This window comes from Macaca nemestrina, chromosome 15 (assembly GCF_043159975.1).
Source record: "Macaca nemestrina isolate mMacNem1 chromosome 15, mMacNem.hap1, whole genome shotgun sequence".
Classification (NCBI taxonomy): domain Eukaryota; kingdom Metazoa; phylum Chordata; class Mammalia; order Primates; family Cercopithecidae; genus Macaca; species Macaca nemestrina.
Window position 1 is genome coordinate 16,670,111 of NC_092139.1, and position 17,188 is coordinate 16,687,298.

The 17,188-nt window shown below is 49.3% G+C and overlaps 1 long non-coding RNA gene across 1 annotated transcript; it reads left to right on the top strand.

Annotated features, from left to right (window-relative positions):
• The first annotated feature begins 1,026 nt into the window (after window positions 1–1,026).
• On the top strand, window positions 1,027–11,157 carry LOC105470713 (uncharacterized). Its single transcript, XR_011613269.1, has 3 exons — window positions 1,027–1,335; window positions 7,340–7,566; window positions 8,952–11,157. It is a non-coding gene; the product is annotated as an uncharacterized lncRNA (long non-coding RNA).
• Window positions 11,158–17,188: the final 6,031 nt, after the last annotated feature.

The following is a 17,188-nucleotide window of genomic DNA, read 5'->3' on the forward strand; positions in this document are numbered from 1 at the left end:
GCCTTGCCCCTAGCCTTGCCACTCAGAGCACGGCCCTCAGTGTTCCTCTCTGCACAACCAGATTGTCTCCCCTCTGGGCTCTGCCTCCTCCCTCCCACCCCGTGGGAGCAGGGAGCCTGTGTTAGCTGGAGGAGGCTCAAGTTCACATTCTGGGACCCCTGCAGATAAGGCATTGCCTGGTAGCCTTGGGGCATGTCTACCCCCCTGGGCCTCATACCCACAGCGATGCTGAGGCCAGGAGCTAAGGCTCCCCTACCATCTCTGTCTGTCTCTGTGCAATCTCTCATCGTGACATTCCAGCCTTGCTTCAGGGTGGTCAAAGTTCTGACACCTTGGGCCAGAGCTCATAAGAAACAAGTCAAGGGAGAGAGAGAGAGAGAGAGAGAGAGAGAAAGAGAGAGAGAGAAAGGGGCAAGATCTGAACTGCCTTTTATGACCAAGCCTTGGGAATTTGCAGTTTCCACCTCCCCCACATGCTGTCCGTGAGGACGACTCATTCCTTGTCAACAGCAGAGAAACACAAATAAATCTAGCGGAAGGACTGTCAAAGAAATGTAGATGTATTTTAAAGGCACCACCCATAGCAAGAGAATGGCAGGGCTGGGACTTGAACCAGAGAGTCAGGCTCCAGAACATGTGCCTCGGCCATTCTGCTGTGGGTTTTTCAATGTCTTCTCTTTGGGGGGAAAAGGCTGCACTTGGGCCCAAGCACATAACAGATGCTCAATAAATGCTTGTAGATTATATTGCATAGACTGTAAAATCCCACAAGGCCAAGGACCCCAAGACAACCTTTGCTCTCATCTCCAGAGCTCAGGGAGAGAGTGGATGGGCCAGAGAGGGTGCAAGCAGGAAACTTCCAGGGGCCACTGGTTGGAAGGGCTAATGAGATCACCAATGTGCATCTGTCTCCACATAGCTCTAATGAAGAAAGGCTGACTTTCCCTTTGCAGAGTTTCCATAGCAACCAGCAGAGGCCCTGGCTTCGGCAGGTGTCCTCATTACAGCTGGGAGCTCCTGGTTACCAAACACCCTGCTCCTGCGGGCTACTGACTAGGCGCAAAACTAGCCAACTATGAGGAAGGGACAGACATTTACTCCCTTGGCATAAGTGACAGGATCTGTTATTCTGGCAGGAAGTGATACCATGGGGTGGGTAGGCTTAGGGACAGGAAAGAACAGCCTCCAATTCTTGCTGGAATGGCAGAATTGCAGCATGTCCTTGGAGATCACCTAGTCCTGAAACAGTTTTATTCGCTCTTGGATTCACTCACTCTCTCAACCAACATCCATGGAGCATCTGCGCTGGGCAGGAGACCTGCTAGGGGCTGAGCTGTGAGTAACACCAAAAATGGCCTGTCCTTGTGGGCTGGCATTTGGGAGGGGACCAGAGGACACTCAGAATGTGTCCAGAGGGAATCCATGTGCTGCACAGGGGCAAGAACCAGAGGAATGTACAGCAGGAAAGTGGACGAGAGGGTGGTAGAGGGCGCAGCCCCGGCAAGCCCCCTGGAGAAGGAGGCAAGTGAGCAAAGGCCCAGTGGAGGGGAGGGAGAGGCCATGGGCTCACCTACCACTTCTTCCCCTTAGGTGGTGATTTTGGGGAGAATGGGTGACTGTTCACCGTACAATGCCCCGCTCCGTGGGGAGGCCATAACCCCTACCCTGTGGACTCAGGCGTGCCTTGGTGACTGGCTTCAGCCAATGGAGTGAGTGGAAGTGACACGGGCTACTTCTGAGCTGAAGCTCCACCTGTGCCTGCCCCACCCGTCCCCGGAAATGCTCCTGGTAGAGCATGGTCCTCAGCCCAGGAGGAATCTGACACCCCGGGGACTGTTCACAATGTCTGGAGACATTTGTGGGTGCCATGACTTGGGGGGAGGGTGCTACGGGCACCTTGTGGGTTGAATTTGTTTGCTAGGGCTGCGGTAACACGGTACTACAGACTGAGCAGCTTCAGCAACAGACACAGACAGGCTCACCGTTCTGGAGTCCCACATCAAGATCTGAGGGCTGTGAGGAGAATCTGTTCCGTGCCTCTCCTGTAGTTTCCGGTGTGTCACTGTCCATCTTTGGTGTTTCTTAGCTCGTGGAAGCATCACCCTGACCTCTGCCTTCATTTTCACATGCCGTTCTCCCCGGGCGCATGTCTGCATCCAGTTTTCCCCTTTTCCTAGGGACGCTAGTCATTTTGGATTACGGCCCCACCCTACTCCAGTGTGACTTCATCTTAGCTAATTACACCTGCAGCAACCCCATTTCCAAATAAGGCCACATTCTGAAGTATCCGGGGTTAGGCCTTTAACATATGAAATGGGTTGGGGGGCACAGTTCAACCCCTGACATAGGCGGAGGCCACAGATGCTGCTAAACATCCTTCCATGCACAGAACAGCCCCCACGATAGAGAGTGCCAGGAGTGCTGAGGTTGGGAAGCCCTGTGACAGAGGTTGGGGTTCTGGATGGCGGGTGGCTTGGAGTTGAGTGGCAGTCCAGCTGTGGAGGACCTGCAGCCTTGTGAAAAAGTCAGTTTTGCTCTTGTGAGCCATGAAACAGCTTGTGTGTTTCTTACACAGCATAATCTAGCCCATTCTGACTGATGCAGCCACCTGGCACCCGTTAAGAACCCACCCAAACCCCCAGTGGGATGGAGTGTCCTGATCATTTAGTAACGCCTGCCATGGTGCAGGAAGGGAAAGTGTCCAAATGTCCGCATCTTCACAGTTTCTGGCCTCACCCCTGCAACTCAGAAAACTGCCCAAAGTCACACAACTCACAACTCACAATGTTCTGGTGCTTTACACAGAGCTTGTCATGTAATAATGTTCAGTAAGTATTTGCTGGGTAAATGAATCTCCAGCAGGATTAGAAACCGGGCCTCCTGTTATCTTTCTACTCCACTAGGTCGCATCTCCAGAGATTTTCATGCTCCCAAAATATCGTAAATGCTGGGACTAAGATTGGACCGTGCCACAAATTCTACCTCTTTCTTATCAACAATTGCTCGTGGAAAACGGATTCTCATATTTCTCATCAGATAAGCTTTAATGTGAGGTTTAAAGTGTTACTTTTCTCCAGGGTGATTTTCTTCTTCTGGAAATTCAAAACGAGACTCTCTAATGCTGGCATTCCAGACAGCAGCGATGGTGTGGGAAGGATTTGGGGAAAGGGGGAGGGCATGCTTCTTGGTGTTTCCGGAATCACTCTAGGCAGGCGAAGGCTCTTTGCAGTGTTAGATAGCCAGGGCCCAACCTGAGCGTGCATTGGTTGAGGGAAGGTAGATATCATGGGCACATAGTTGCAAATGAACAATGTGCCAGTGACCTCTACCTGCCCTCAACCTCTGCCCAGGAGAGATTAACCAAGGAAGGATCCGTGATTTGCGTGTTTGGAACAGGGCCTTAAGAGAAGGAATGAAAATGATCAGAGGACCCCAGGCCAGTGCATGTCTGACCGAGCAGAGAGAGCAGCATTGTCTCTGTGCTGTCACCTTTGGGGAAAACCATGGGCGAGACCAGTGCTCTGGAGAAGATGGTGTCTCACAAGGAGGTGTGTGCCAGGACTTTTTTGGTTGCAAGTGACAGAAATCCAAATTGGATGGATTAAAGTAAAGAGGAGTATGATCACTTCTGTAAATGAAAGCTTGAAGGGTTTATGGCCTGAGATGCAGCTGGATCCAGGGTTTAAGTGACTTGGATTCTGGACTCTGGAAACACTCATCCATTTCTCTCTCTCAGTTCCTCTGTTCTCTAAGTTGGCTCCACTCTCAGCTGGCAGGAATAAAAGTCATGATGAGCAGCAAACTCAGGCTGCTATCCTGCCCTCACGGCAACTGTGACATCAGGAGAGGCCTCAGTCCCTGTTGTGCCAGCAACGATCCAGGATCGGCTCTGATTGGACCAACCAGGGTTACATCTTCAGCCCCATCCCTACCCCTACCAGTGATTGAGGCTGGACAATGGAAGGGCCAGGCCTGGGTCACGTGGCTGGCCCTGGATCCACCCAAAGCACAAGGATTGAGCTTGTGAGCCAAGAACACCTAGGGCCAGAGGATGGGGGAATGGCTGCTGAACAGTCAGAAAGACCCAGCGCCCACCACACAAGACAACGATCCCATTGCAAAAATGTCTATTTCTAGTAAATGCCCCTGAGGGCACCCCTTTCCCTGTCAATGAAATGTGACTTGAATTCATTTCTTACACCAAATACATGGAGACAGTGCAAGGCTCATTAAGAAGAAGGATGAGCGAGTGCACACACTGGATTTTAATGGTTTAAAACTATGTTGCCTCTGTCTGTTTAAGGATTACTATTCCTCAAAGAATTCAGCTCCATACGATAAGTGTTAATACTTTATTTCTTGGGGGAGTCTGCAGTCTGGAGTTGGAATTGATTGTGAACAGAATAAAATAATTTGCTTTTTATCAGCATCCTCCATGGAAACTTGTTTGCAGCCAGTCTGGGCCTCGGAGGAAAATGCATTTAGCTTCACCTCCCTAATCCCTCTGTAAGGCGCCTAAATCACCACCCATCACTCAGCACCACTCAGCCTGAAAAGACCGTCGCTCGGTAATCGTAAAAACAGAATTATGGTCACTGTCACCTCCTGCTGATGGCTTCTTTAGGGCCAGATGAGAGCAGGACTTAAGAGTCAGCAATCGCAGGGAGCCACAAGGGCCCGCGGCTCTGCCAAGCGTGGCTGTGCCCACGGAAGGACCCTGTGTCCCCTAAATCAGCGCTGGCCATTCTTGTATTCTTGACTCCCAAAGTCAGAATTAATGACTCTCTCCTTTACCCTGGAGGTGGTAGCTGACTGCTCATTTACAGACTACTGTTGAGTTTCATTTTGCTTTTAAAAAATAAATCAATCACCAAATCTGATCGTTGGGAATTTCCACATAAAAGTCTGGATTTTTACTCCCTTTTTAAAAAAGAGGGAGAGTTGAAAGCACTGCATTTGGCTGGTGCTGAGGAACGACGTCCCACCTACCTCGCCAGTTCGCCCCAGCCCTCGCCACTTTCTGGAGGCCCCTTCACTCTTTATGTCACCTGCCTGGCCCCAGACCACCTACATCTGAGAGCCCAGCCCACATGTGAGAGCCCAGCCCACAGTGGAGCAGGTGGGTTGGCGCTCAGACTCTATGGACAGATGACTTGCCAGCTTCCACTGCCAGCTCTGACCTGTCCTTGCTGGATGTCTTGAAGCAATGACTTGGTTTTGCGTGTGCATCACTTTCCTCATTTGTAAAATGGGTACAGTCATAGCACCGGTTGATATGCAGAGCAAATGAGTTAATGAACACGCAAGGCAACTGGAACCTCTCCCGGCACACAGAAGAGCTATGCGCGGATAAGCTGCTACTGCCATGCTCCTGCCCTCCTTTGCCCTCATGGCATTCTCTGCCCTATCTTGGATATGGCGTGCATTGAACTGTGGCCCCCAAGAAGATATGTCCAAGGCCTCCACCTCTGGTGCCTGTGAATGGGACCTTATTTAGAAAATGAGTCTTTGCAGATATAATGAAGTGAAGACTCTTGAGGGGAGACTATCCTGGATTAGTCGGGTAGGTCCTACAACCTTGACAAGTGTTTTTATGAGACAGAAGAGGGAGCCAATGACACAGAGGGGAAGACCTGTGAAAATGAAGGATGGGACTAGAGTGAGGCCACCACAAGCCAAGAACACCTGGGGCCACCCAAAGCTGACAGAGGCTGGGAAGGCGTCTCCCTGAGAGACACTGGATAAAGCGAGGCCCTGCAGACACCTTGATTCCAGACTCCTGGCCTTCAGAACTTCGAGAGAATAAATTCCTGTTGTTGCAAGCCCTGCAGTTTGCAGCGATTTGTCACAGCAGCCACAGGACACTAATAGCAATGGGATGGCAGATTCTGTGGCCAATACCATTTCTCTCCAGCCTGACCCAGCTCAGTGCTGGGCATGATGTCGGGGTGACTCTGGAACACTTCTCAATTGGGAAACTGTATTTACACCTCCCAGCACACCTGTGAGAGATAGAGGGGCCCTTTTTAGGGCAAGCAGTGCCGGGACCTGGAGTTCCAGGGCTGGGGGAGGGGGTTCCCCTATCCCCACAGAAAGGCACAGAGCAGCAGCGGGTTCAAGGGAGAAAATGATGTTCACATGTTTAGGAAGAGATGCAAGAGCCTTCCTGTTTCGACCCAATTCATCCACCAGAATCGCACCTAGTACATGTGTGTGGGCTGGACCAGATCCCTGCTATGCAGGCCCAGTGCAAAACGGAAATATGAGGACCCTTGTTCAAAGACATTTAAGAATTTTAAGATGGTGACAATAGAGCACTAAGCCAAGTGGGAGGCTCTTCTGAGCATGGGAGACTGCACAGGTCACACGCCCGTGACGCCGGGCCTGGAGACCCAGCAGGGAGCAGGGAACAGGTCATACCACATCCCTACCCCAGAGCTTACCTTTTGGTGGGAGAGCGGCAAGAACCAAGTAACCAAACCTACAACACAGATGCACGGTTCTCATCCTCATGAGCAAACCCGGCTAAGTAGATCCACTTTACTCTCACAGGAAGGGGAAACAGAGAGTATGAGAGAACAGAGAGGTTAAGTAACCTCTCAAGGTTGCACAGCTGGTTTGTGCTGCAACTAGGCTGCGGACCCTAAATGTTTTTACCTATTTCCCCTCAAGCAGGCAATTACTAGAGAGCTGATATGTTCCACTTCACATATATTAACTCCTTCAATCCTGCCACATGGTCAATCCTGTTATTATCTTCATATTACAGATGAGGAAACTGAGGCACAAAGAGTGTAAGTACCTTACCCTAGGTCACATAGCCGGCAAGTGGCAGAGCCTGGATTCGAACCAGGGAGATGGCTCCAGGATCTGTATTTTCTACCCCAGTTCTCTACCGCAGGGACCGTGTCTTGTTAGGTTGAATTTTGATCGTTAATCCTAATTCTTCAAGCCATTGTGCCCATTTTCATGCAACTTGTTGGAATTTACTGTTGTTTCAGCATAAATATGGTTAAGAAACCATAGTATTTTGCCCAGAGGAAAAAATATTAACAAAGATTTGCCCCAGAAGGAGTTTTTGGGAAGGAGGTTTTCGGGAAGGAGTTACCCGTGTCATGAGGTGGAGGACAGGGCATCACGCCTTGGTTAGTTCAGGGCATACTCTGGTCTCCTCTGTCGCCTGCCACCTCTCTTGTCTGTTTCGTTGCTCACTGATGTGTCTATCTCGGGCTGCGAGCCTAGTGCTCGGCACACACTGTTGTTGAATGAATCTCTGTCTTCCTCAGTCCATGCCGCTCCCTCCATCCCTCCATCCCTCTCTCTCTGCTTCTGCCTCTAGGGCCCTGCGACTTCTTGAGGATTGTTCCAGGAAACACACTTAAGACACCTGGGCTCAAGGACACTGACCTGTCCAGACGTGAACACGATCCAGGTGGGCCAATGACTCAGTGCCCCCATCCCAGCCCCATCACACCAGGAAGACGAGACAGATGGACCACTGGGCCCAGCGTAATCAGGGCTTGGAATGGGGGCCTGATTACCTGTCCATGGAACATTGATTTATAGGTAATTCTTCTTCTCCTCCAAGACTCCAGATTGCAGCTAATTTACCGACAGTCTTAAATCATCCCCCAACAGGCGGTGGTGAAACCCGAGGCACCGTCTATCATGGGCCTCCTGTAACCACTGCCTTGATTAAAATGAGGGTGGTGAGAATATCCTCCTTTGTGCCGAGGGTGGGGCTCACACGGGAACTGGCAGTGTCGTTTATCCAGAGATGGTGGCAGCCCACACACGGCTCACTTAATTTCATGTTTGGCTGCTGACGGGTTTTCATTTATAGATAATATAAACAGGTTGACAGGGCCCTAATTAACTGATTTGTGGTCCTTTGGGAACAAAACGCTTATTAATATTCATAAACATTTGTAGCACTTAGGCAGATGCCCGGCCCTGACATGATCATAATATGTCAGCAACAGTGAGCTCCCGTGATATCTGATTTGTCCCTTTCCTGTGGACCCCAGAGAGCTTTGTCTGACCATGGTCCCTCTCCAGGAGGTGGGCCCAGCTCTTGATCCCGGCATTAGTGCATGATTTATCGATCACATCTTGAATTTTCCATAATCTTTTTTTCTCCCCAGATGTCCTTGACCCAACCTTCCTCCAATCCCACCCCTGAATCTTTTTTGAGATCAGCTGAGAACTTCCTCCTCCAGGAAGTCCTCCTGGATTGATCTCTCACTACAGTGATGCCATCTTTCTATATCAGAGTTACTTAGTGCAGTGTAATTGTTTACATGAGGGTAATTGTTTGCTGTTTGATGTTCTTAGGTTATTTTATCCAAGAATGTTCTGCCTTGTGAACTTTCCCCAAAAGCAGGGATAAATCAATTTCTTCCTGTAGCAGTAGAGCCTCACCTTCTGCAATGCCATTCGTGCCATGGAAATTAAAGAACAAACAAAACAGCAGCGGCTAGCATCTATTGGACTCTTCATTACATGCCAGGAAATACGCCAAGCCTCTCACTCGCTTTTTTCGCCTCAGTACTGGGAGGCAGGTGCAAGAGTCTCCACCATTTTCTAGATTAAGAAACTGAGACACAGAGAGGCCCAGTAACTCGCTCAAGACCACAGATCAGTGAGTAGCACCGTCAAAATTAGTCTTCAAAATTCCCTCAAGTACTCATAAGGTCCAGTATATATGGTCGAGTGCACTGACTTTAAAACTTTAACTCTGACGCGTAGCATGAAATGTATCTTTCCCTGTGATCTGGTACACACTCGTGCACAGGCACACACACGTGGACAGACACACGTGATGGAATTGACAAGCCTCTTAAAGCAATATTTATTTTATGATGTGTAAAATATCCTACTGTCTTCTCCCCTATTCCATCCTCTTGGGAAAAATTCTGACCCACTGATTTTATTTCTTAATCTATTAACAGCTCACAACCCTCTGATGGTGAGATCGTTATATTAAGTGTCAATTTGATTGGATTGAAGGATGTAAAGTATTGTCTCTGGATGTGTCTGCGAGCGTGTTGCCAAAGGAGATTAACATTTGAGTCAGTGGACTGGGAGAAGCAGACCCACCCTCAGTCTGGGTGGGCACCATCGAATCAGCTGCCAGCATGGCTAGGATAAAAGCAGGAAGAGGAGCGTGGAAGGAGTGGACTGACGGAGTCTCCTGGCCTCCACCTTTCTCCTGTGCTAAATGCTTCCTGCCCTCGAACATCGGACTCCAAGTTCTTCAGCTTTTGGACTCTTGAACCAGCGGTTTGCCAGGGACTCTCGGGCCACAGACTGGAGGCTGCACTGTCGGCTTCCCTACTTTTGAGTTTTGGGACTCAGACTGGCTCTGTTGTTCCTCAGCTTGCAGATGGCCTGTTGTGGGACTTCACCTTGCGATTATGTGAATCAATTCTCCTGATAAACTCCCCTTCATGTATACATATATCCTGTTAGTTCTGTCTCTTTGGGGAGCCCTGACTAATAGAGGTGGGTCGTGATAGAGTTTGAAGATCACTAGTGTGAAGCACGCCACACAAACACATAGAGAAGATGCTGTACATTTCTCTAAACCTTTGTAAGTAAGATACCAGCATTTACCTGGGGCTTACTCGGTGCCAGGCACTGTGGTCAGAACTTTTCAACTCTTAACTTCATTCCCTATGGAATATTAGGTTGAATCATATGAAATTGTCTATAGTTGACAATTTCCTGTGGGGAATAGCAATTTCACATAGCTGAACTTAATATTTATCTTCATGGTAATTCCATTTTGTACACACACACACACAAATTACAAAACAACAGAGAGATTAATTAACCTGTTCAGTGTTGCACAGCACCATGTGAGGTTGCTACACCTCACTCCCAGGCAGCCTGGCTCTAGCCCATAACCGTATGTCCTCCTAACCACTGGGTAGCCAAGGCTCTTTAGCCAATGATTCCTCAAGGATACTGAGGAAGCTTGCAGGGGCCACTTCAATGAGCAGTATTTCCCCCCTGTTTTATGCCTGGGAAGCCCCTTCGAATCATCCTCACATTCTTTCTATAGGTTTTCCAAGCTTTCTGGACTTTCAGACATCACAGCATTCAGTGCCCAGGGCCTCCCTCTACTGAGCCCAAAGACTAGCTGAATTCCTGCCCTGTGTCAAGCCCATCTCTGCATCTCACCACCTCCTCAATGTGCAGTGGAATTTGTTGGTGAGTTAAATGCAGTGTGGCACGATTACCCACTGTTTCCTCCCAGGGCGCATACCTGGGATGCATTTGCTGACCATCAGTTTCAAAATGCAGTCAGAGACGTAGTCAGAGGCCCACTAAAAGGTCAAACGACAGTCTGGACTAAAAGTATTTTTTTTCATATCTAATAATGAAAAGCAATGAGTTGGAAGAGGTATTAGAGTCCCCATCACCCAGCTGCCCCCCGAGCCCTGACATCTGCACCTCTGCATCAGAATGTCCCTGACACTTGATGAGCCGCCCTTGTCATAAAACCATCTAGTTACTGCGCCTTTGGATCTAGGGCATCACCCATCTGCTTCTTGAAATTTCAATTACGTTATGTAAGCCATGAGGTACTTGCTTACAATTTATTCACCTTTCCAGGATTTTCATTTCCTCTTACCCACAATGGGCCTGTGGGTTCCAACCAACCAGTTGCCACCCTGCTCTGCTGTGAGGACATGGTGCCAGCAGCCTCCACCTCTTTGAAAAACGGTAGGGTAGCACCTGATGTTGGCTCGGGATCTCAAATTACTAATCAAGGCCAACATCAGATGTAGAAACAGCTGAAGATATTCAAACCCCAGGATCATCCTCAATATGGGTAAATGAGCACATTCGAGTGGCCCTTGGCAACGGAGACACAATGACAGAATTGCAGCTCCATCTGCCACCACCCCCTCCCACCAGCAGGTGCCCAAAGAGGGGCACGCCTCGGCTGGATTATTTACATACATTTACATATTCTATGTTTCATTATTAGCATATATTTACTATCCTCTTTGTTATAAAACTAAAGATAATCTTCCCATGTTTTATTTTCTGTCAAGGGTATTCTGTTGTATTTACGTCTGAGGCAACTCCACTGTAATCCCAACAATAAAACGATCTGCTCTTGAGGGCACTCGGAGAGATCTGAAAGAGCGCTAGCTGAGACTGAAAAGCCTGCCTGCTGGAGCCGTCTCTTTCATTTACTGACTCTGTGACTTTGGAGAAGTCATCTAATATTTCTGAGCCATAGGTCATCTTTTCTCTAGACTAGTGGTTCTCAACTGGGGGTAATTTTACCCTTAGAGGACACTTGGCAATGTCTGGAGACATCTTTTTGGCTTGTCACAATTGAGAAGGGGAGGGTGCTACTGGCATCTAGTGGGTAGAGGCCGGGGATGCCGATAAACATCCTACAAGGCCCAGGACAACCCCACCACAGAGAATCGGCCAGCCCAAAATGTCAACAGTGCTGAGGTTGGTAGACTGCAGTGTAGACGACTCCAGTGTAGACATACAAAAGGCATGAAAAATATTATCATGAATATCCATGTTTCTAGCTTCCAGACATGAGGAGAGGGTTGAAGCCCTCCGTGTGTGTGCTGCCGAACCCTCGGAGTGCCTGCGCCCAAGTGCATGTCCCTCCTTCCCCAAGGAGTAGCCACCATGCTCAGTTACACGGTTATCACCCCATGTACACCACCGACAAGAAGGGAATGATTATAGCAGATCAGCCTCATTTAAGAGCTGACATAAAGAACAGTTGTCTGAGACAGAAAGCCCAAGAAATATCCCCTAACAAAATTTACAAATGGGGGTGGATTACAATGGTCTCATCTGTTTTTCCTATTGCCCCTTTCAGCATTCAGGGTAGAAATCCTTCCACCTCCTTCGACAGATGCAGAAATGAAGTCCAGAGAGGTTAAGTGACTTTTCCCTGACCGCACAGCAAGTCAGACCCCAGTTGGGCTCAAACTCCAGTCCTCAGAGTCATCTTTCGGCTTCACCATGTGAGTCCAGCTTGGATACACTTTCAAAGACTTTGAGCCACAGGAGTTCATGGAAGTTGATCTGGGCTTCTCACCCGGGTTAGCAGCTGTGCGCTTTCTTGCTCGCGCTCTCTTTCTCTCTCATGCTTATGTGAAAAGCATTTTGCCTGGACTTATCTGCCTCCCCCCAAGTGGCCATTTCATTTTGTAGAGTGACATTGAGGCGGGCTTCTCTCCAGAGGGAGAGAAGATTGAAGCCTGCTCCAAAGGCATTTGCCCTTTCAGGCCAGCCCCCTGCGGAGAGCCAGAGCTCACAGGAACAGCAATTGGGCTGCCTCTCCTGTTCCTTTTTGTTCCTCATGAAAAAAGGTGAAAAAGAAAGCAATTTCTGAGAAAATGACCCAGGTGATTAGGTACAATCACTTCTCTTTTGCTTTCTGCTCCAGCTGGGAAGCTGCAGTCAGACTGTGTATGAGGAGGGAGGAGGGGGAGGAAGGTGGGGAAGAGGGCCCTGGATCTGAGCTGCTGCCATCCCCTAGGAGGAAGGGACAAGGCTGGCTGCAGAGCCACTTCACAGATGACTTCAATCTTTTTTTTTTTTTCTGTTTATTTAATCCAAGGGATGAACAAACAGATTAAATTAGCAAATACTTCTATAAGGTTTGTTACTAAAAAAGCATTTTCACACTCTCTTTGCCCTCCCCGCCTTTTTTCCCACACTCAGGCAGTTGCTTTCAACTCTTTTAGCTGAATATGTTGATATTTAAATCTAAGTAGTGTAACCCCCCAACAGCTTCATCTTGCTGGCTGCCCAGATACAGCTGATTTATCAAGACAGGAGAATGGCAATAGAGAATGTTTAATTCACGCAGAGCCAGCTGAGACTGGAGTTGTGTTATGACCCACATCAGCCTCCCTGAAAATTCCGAGGTTAGGGATTTTCAAGGATACTTTGTGGGGAGAGGGTTAGGGAATGGGTGCTGCTGATTGGTTGGGGATGCAATCAGAGGGGCGTGGGAAACGGTCCTGGTGCGCTGAGTGCTTGTGGGTGGGGCCACAGGACCCAGTGGGTCACAAGTCTTGGGTCCAGGCAGAGTCATCAGGTCTTCAGAAATGCACAAGTCTGAAAAGATGTCTCAAAAGGCCAATCTTAGATTCTACAATAGTCATGTTATCTGTAGGAGTAACTGGGGAAGTTACAAATCTTGCGACCTCTGGAACAAGGGTGGGTATCCTTTAACCATGCCTACATCTTAGCAGGATTCAGGCTCCTCTCGTAATCCTAACCTGATGATTGAGTTTTGGGAAGGGCTATTATCATCCTGGCTTTAAGGTTAAACTACAAACTAAATTTCTCCCAAAGTTAGCTTGTCCCACACCCAGGAATGACCAAGAGCAGTTTGGAGGTTAACAATGAGGTTGGTTAGGTCAGATCTCTTTCACTGTCAACATTTTCTCACTGTCTCAATTTTTGCAAAGGTGGTTTTAGTGGCATGCTTGTAAAGAGCCTTGCTGTCTTTGAAGTCAAAGCAGGTGACTGAGGAGACATAAGTGAGTGTTACCAAGTGAAGTGGGCAGACTCAGCTGCATGCGCACCAGCAGCCACATACACTCATGAGGAACATGCCCATAGCAAGGCTGAGTGGAACAAGAGCAGGTGCCCATCTTCCTTTTGGCAACATGGAGTCTACATACCACCCCTGGATGATGACTGCAGATTTCTCTTTTTGGAAGACAAAGTGAAACCCTCATTGTCTTGGCCATTGTTTAGGTTTCTCTCACTGGCAGCCAAACAACCATGAATTGGAACAATGACAAAGTCAAGTGCAAAACTTGGCCTTTATTTTACCCACTAGACAAACCTGTCACTGCACATTGTTAAAAAACAAAATCCTTCTTTGTCATATCATACGATCTGCTGTCCAGTAAAGAACAGCCTCACAATGACCAGAGACCCTCAGGCGGTGCTGCAGAAGAGCTCTCAGGCTCTCAGAATGCCCCTGACAAAGCCACACCGTTCAAAACTTACCTTCACAAAGCATCCCTTTGGATTAGGGAGATACTCCCTGGATGCTCTTTTGTTTTGGAGAGCGTGACTTTGCATTATGAGACATTCATGCTCTGAAGGACATAATCAAGGAGATGTGGCCAACGGTAACAGGGTGGGGGTGGTGGGGAGGCACTTTCAGACTGGGCAGGAAAAGTAGCCAGGTGTGATGGGGCACACCTATAGTCCCAGCTACTCGGGAGGCTGAGGCATGAGAATCACTTAAACCCAGGAGGCGTAGGTTACAGTGAGCCAAGATTGTGCCACTGCACTCCAGCCTGGGTGACAGACTGAGATTTTGTCTCAAAACTTAAAAAAAAAATTGGGGAGGAGTTTAGTGGTGAGGCAGTGGGGTGGTGTCCTTCAGTGAGGGAAGACACTGAGACCAGTCTGAATGTTGAAAATTAGCTGGAGTGAGGTGGGGGTACAGGAGGGGACCGCACTCCAGGCAGAGGGAACAGCAGGTGCAAAGGCCCTGAGGCTGGGATGTGTTTAACACACACAAGGTGTGCATGGTGGAGCTCTGTGGCTGGGGAGGAGGTCCAGAGGTGGGCAATGGCCACGCCGTGGCTGTCTGTGGCTGGGATTTTTTTTTTTCTAAGAACTCTGGGAAGGCCCAGCAGGATTTTAAGCAGAGTCTACGGATATTCCAGAAAGTTCTCACCCAGCCCTGGGGGCCTCTGCCTTTCCTGTCTCCTCTGCCTGAAGTGCCTTTCCCCATTCCCCCTTTCACCTGGCTTACGGGGCTTGATGCCATTCCTTCCAAGAAGCTTTGCCTACCCCATTCTCCATGTCACAGGGCCAGCACCTCTCAGGGCTCTCAGAGGCCCCAGAGCCTCCTTCCACTTGGACACCTGCCCCATGATTGTCAGAGGCTTTGAACCAGAGCAACTCCATCTTGAATAGAGGCTGGGTAAAATAAAGCTGAGACCTACTGGGCTGCATTCCCAGGAGTTTACACGTTCTTAGTTACAGGATAAGATAGAAGGTTGGCACAAGATACAGGTCACAGAGACCCCACTGATAAAACTGGATGTGGTAAAGGAGCTGGCCAAAACCCACCAAATCCAAGATGGGGACAAAAAGTGACCTCTGGTCATCCTCATTGCTCATTATACGCTAATTATAATGCATTAGCATGCTAAAAGACACTCCCACCAGCACCATGACAGTTTACAAATGCCATGGCAACATCCAGAAGTTACCCTATACAGTCTAAAAATGGGAGGAACCCTCAGTTCCAGGAAATCTCCACCCCTTTCTCAGAAAACTCATGAATAACCCACCCCCTTGTTTAGCATATGATCAAGAAATAACTATGAGTATACTCAGCCCAGCAGCCACGTCACAGCTCTGCCTATGGAGTAGCCCTTCTTTTATATCTTTACTTTCTTAATACACTTGCTTTTACTTTATTCTATGGACAGGCCCCAAATTCTTTCTTGCATGAGGTCCACAGACCCTTTCTTGGGGCATTGGGACCCCTTTCTGGTAACGTTATGTTTCGGTGAGTGACTTCTTGGCCTCCCTCCTCAGACTGTGGGGTCCTTAAGCACAGGCCAGGCTGTGTTTGCCTCTAGAGCCCCAGCGTCTGGCTTGGTAGACTCAGCCCTGGATACTCCTTAGCACCACTTGGGGGCCCCTGATCCCACACCCAGGCTGCAGCCCACACTCTCTGCGGTGGGGCGCAGGCATCAGCATTTTTAAAGCTTCCCAGAGATGACAAGGTGCAGTCAAGTTGCCCACTAGATGTGCTCCAAATAAAGGAATGGATGCTGGTCTTCAGAGCCTCTACAGCGACACCGCTGCAGTGGGCGTGAATCCAACCCCAACCCCGGGCTGGTTGGAAACCCCACTCCTCAGCTTTTCTGTGACTCAACTGAATTTTCACTTTAGGTCCCCATTTGTCTCTGGTGGACGCTCAGTCTCAGTCAGTATCGAACTCCCCTTCGTGCCAGGACTCCAGCTGGAAGCGGAGGGCACAGGCCCATGGGGATTGCTTAGCGAGTGGTAAGGGGTTCAGCAGGAGGGGGAGCACAAGCGCCTGGGACCAGGGATAGGAGAGGTAGGGGCTGTTGCTCGCTTGGGTGCAAAGGATCCCAGGAATGGGTAGGTGATGTAGGCTGGGAGAGGAGAGTCAAGTGGAGAAGCTGGCCTGGGAGGCAGCTGGGGTCTCTAATCAAGGGACATAGCCAGGCCATATTTACTCCACAGGCACAGAGTCTGGGAAGTGAACTCCGTGCCCCTCCTGCAACCACCTGCAAAGCCCCCACCAGCCACACCCAGAAGCCAGAGGCCAGAAGGGCCATGCTGTGGGACATATGTATCAGCCTCCCAGGGCAGGCAGCAGGATGGAGGATGGGTGAGTGGGCCTGGTGGGACAAGGTGACAATGCCCAGCAACCCCCTCCCCCAGATCACACTCACCATCTCAGGCAGGGTTTAGTAATGCCAGGCAAAAGCACGGAGATTGGGGGTAGTGACGGGTACACAGTGTCACCTGTACACCCTGGAATACACGGAGATGTCTGCAGGGACAGTGTTCAAATATCCACACAACACAGTCATGACCAGCCAGAACACTGGTCAGGAACTGGGGTGCATGGTGCTCCTGTGCTGGTGGATGCTGAATCCCCTAGTTTGGTTCTGCACTGGGGCATCCCCCTCCCTCCACACCCTAGCTATGTACTTGAAGATCATCCTGCTGCCTCTGCAAACACCAAGAAATGGTAAACCTTATTTGTAATATATTTCAAATGTGATTTTGAAATTTCATGTTTAAAAAAATCTGCTCTCACTAGGCGCGGTGGCTCACGCCTGTAATCTCAACACTTTGGGAGGCCGAGGCAGGTGGATCACGAGGTCAGGAGACTGAGACTGTCCTGGCTTAACACGGTGAAATCCCGTCTCTACTAAAAACACAAAAATTAGCCAGGCATGGTGGTGGGCGCCTGTAGTCCCAGCTACTCGGGAGGCTGAGACAGGAAAATGGTGTGAACCCGGGAGGCGGAGCTTGCAGTGAGCCGAGATCACGCCACTGCACTCCAGCCTGGGAAACAGAGCGAGACTCCGTCTCTAAACAAAAAGGAAAAAAATAATATGCTCTCATGAATAAATGATCAACTTCTACATGATCACACATTGGAGTA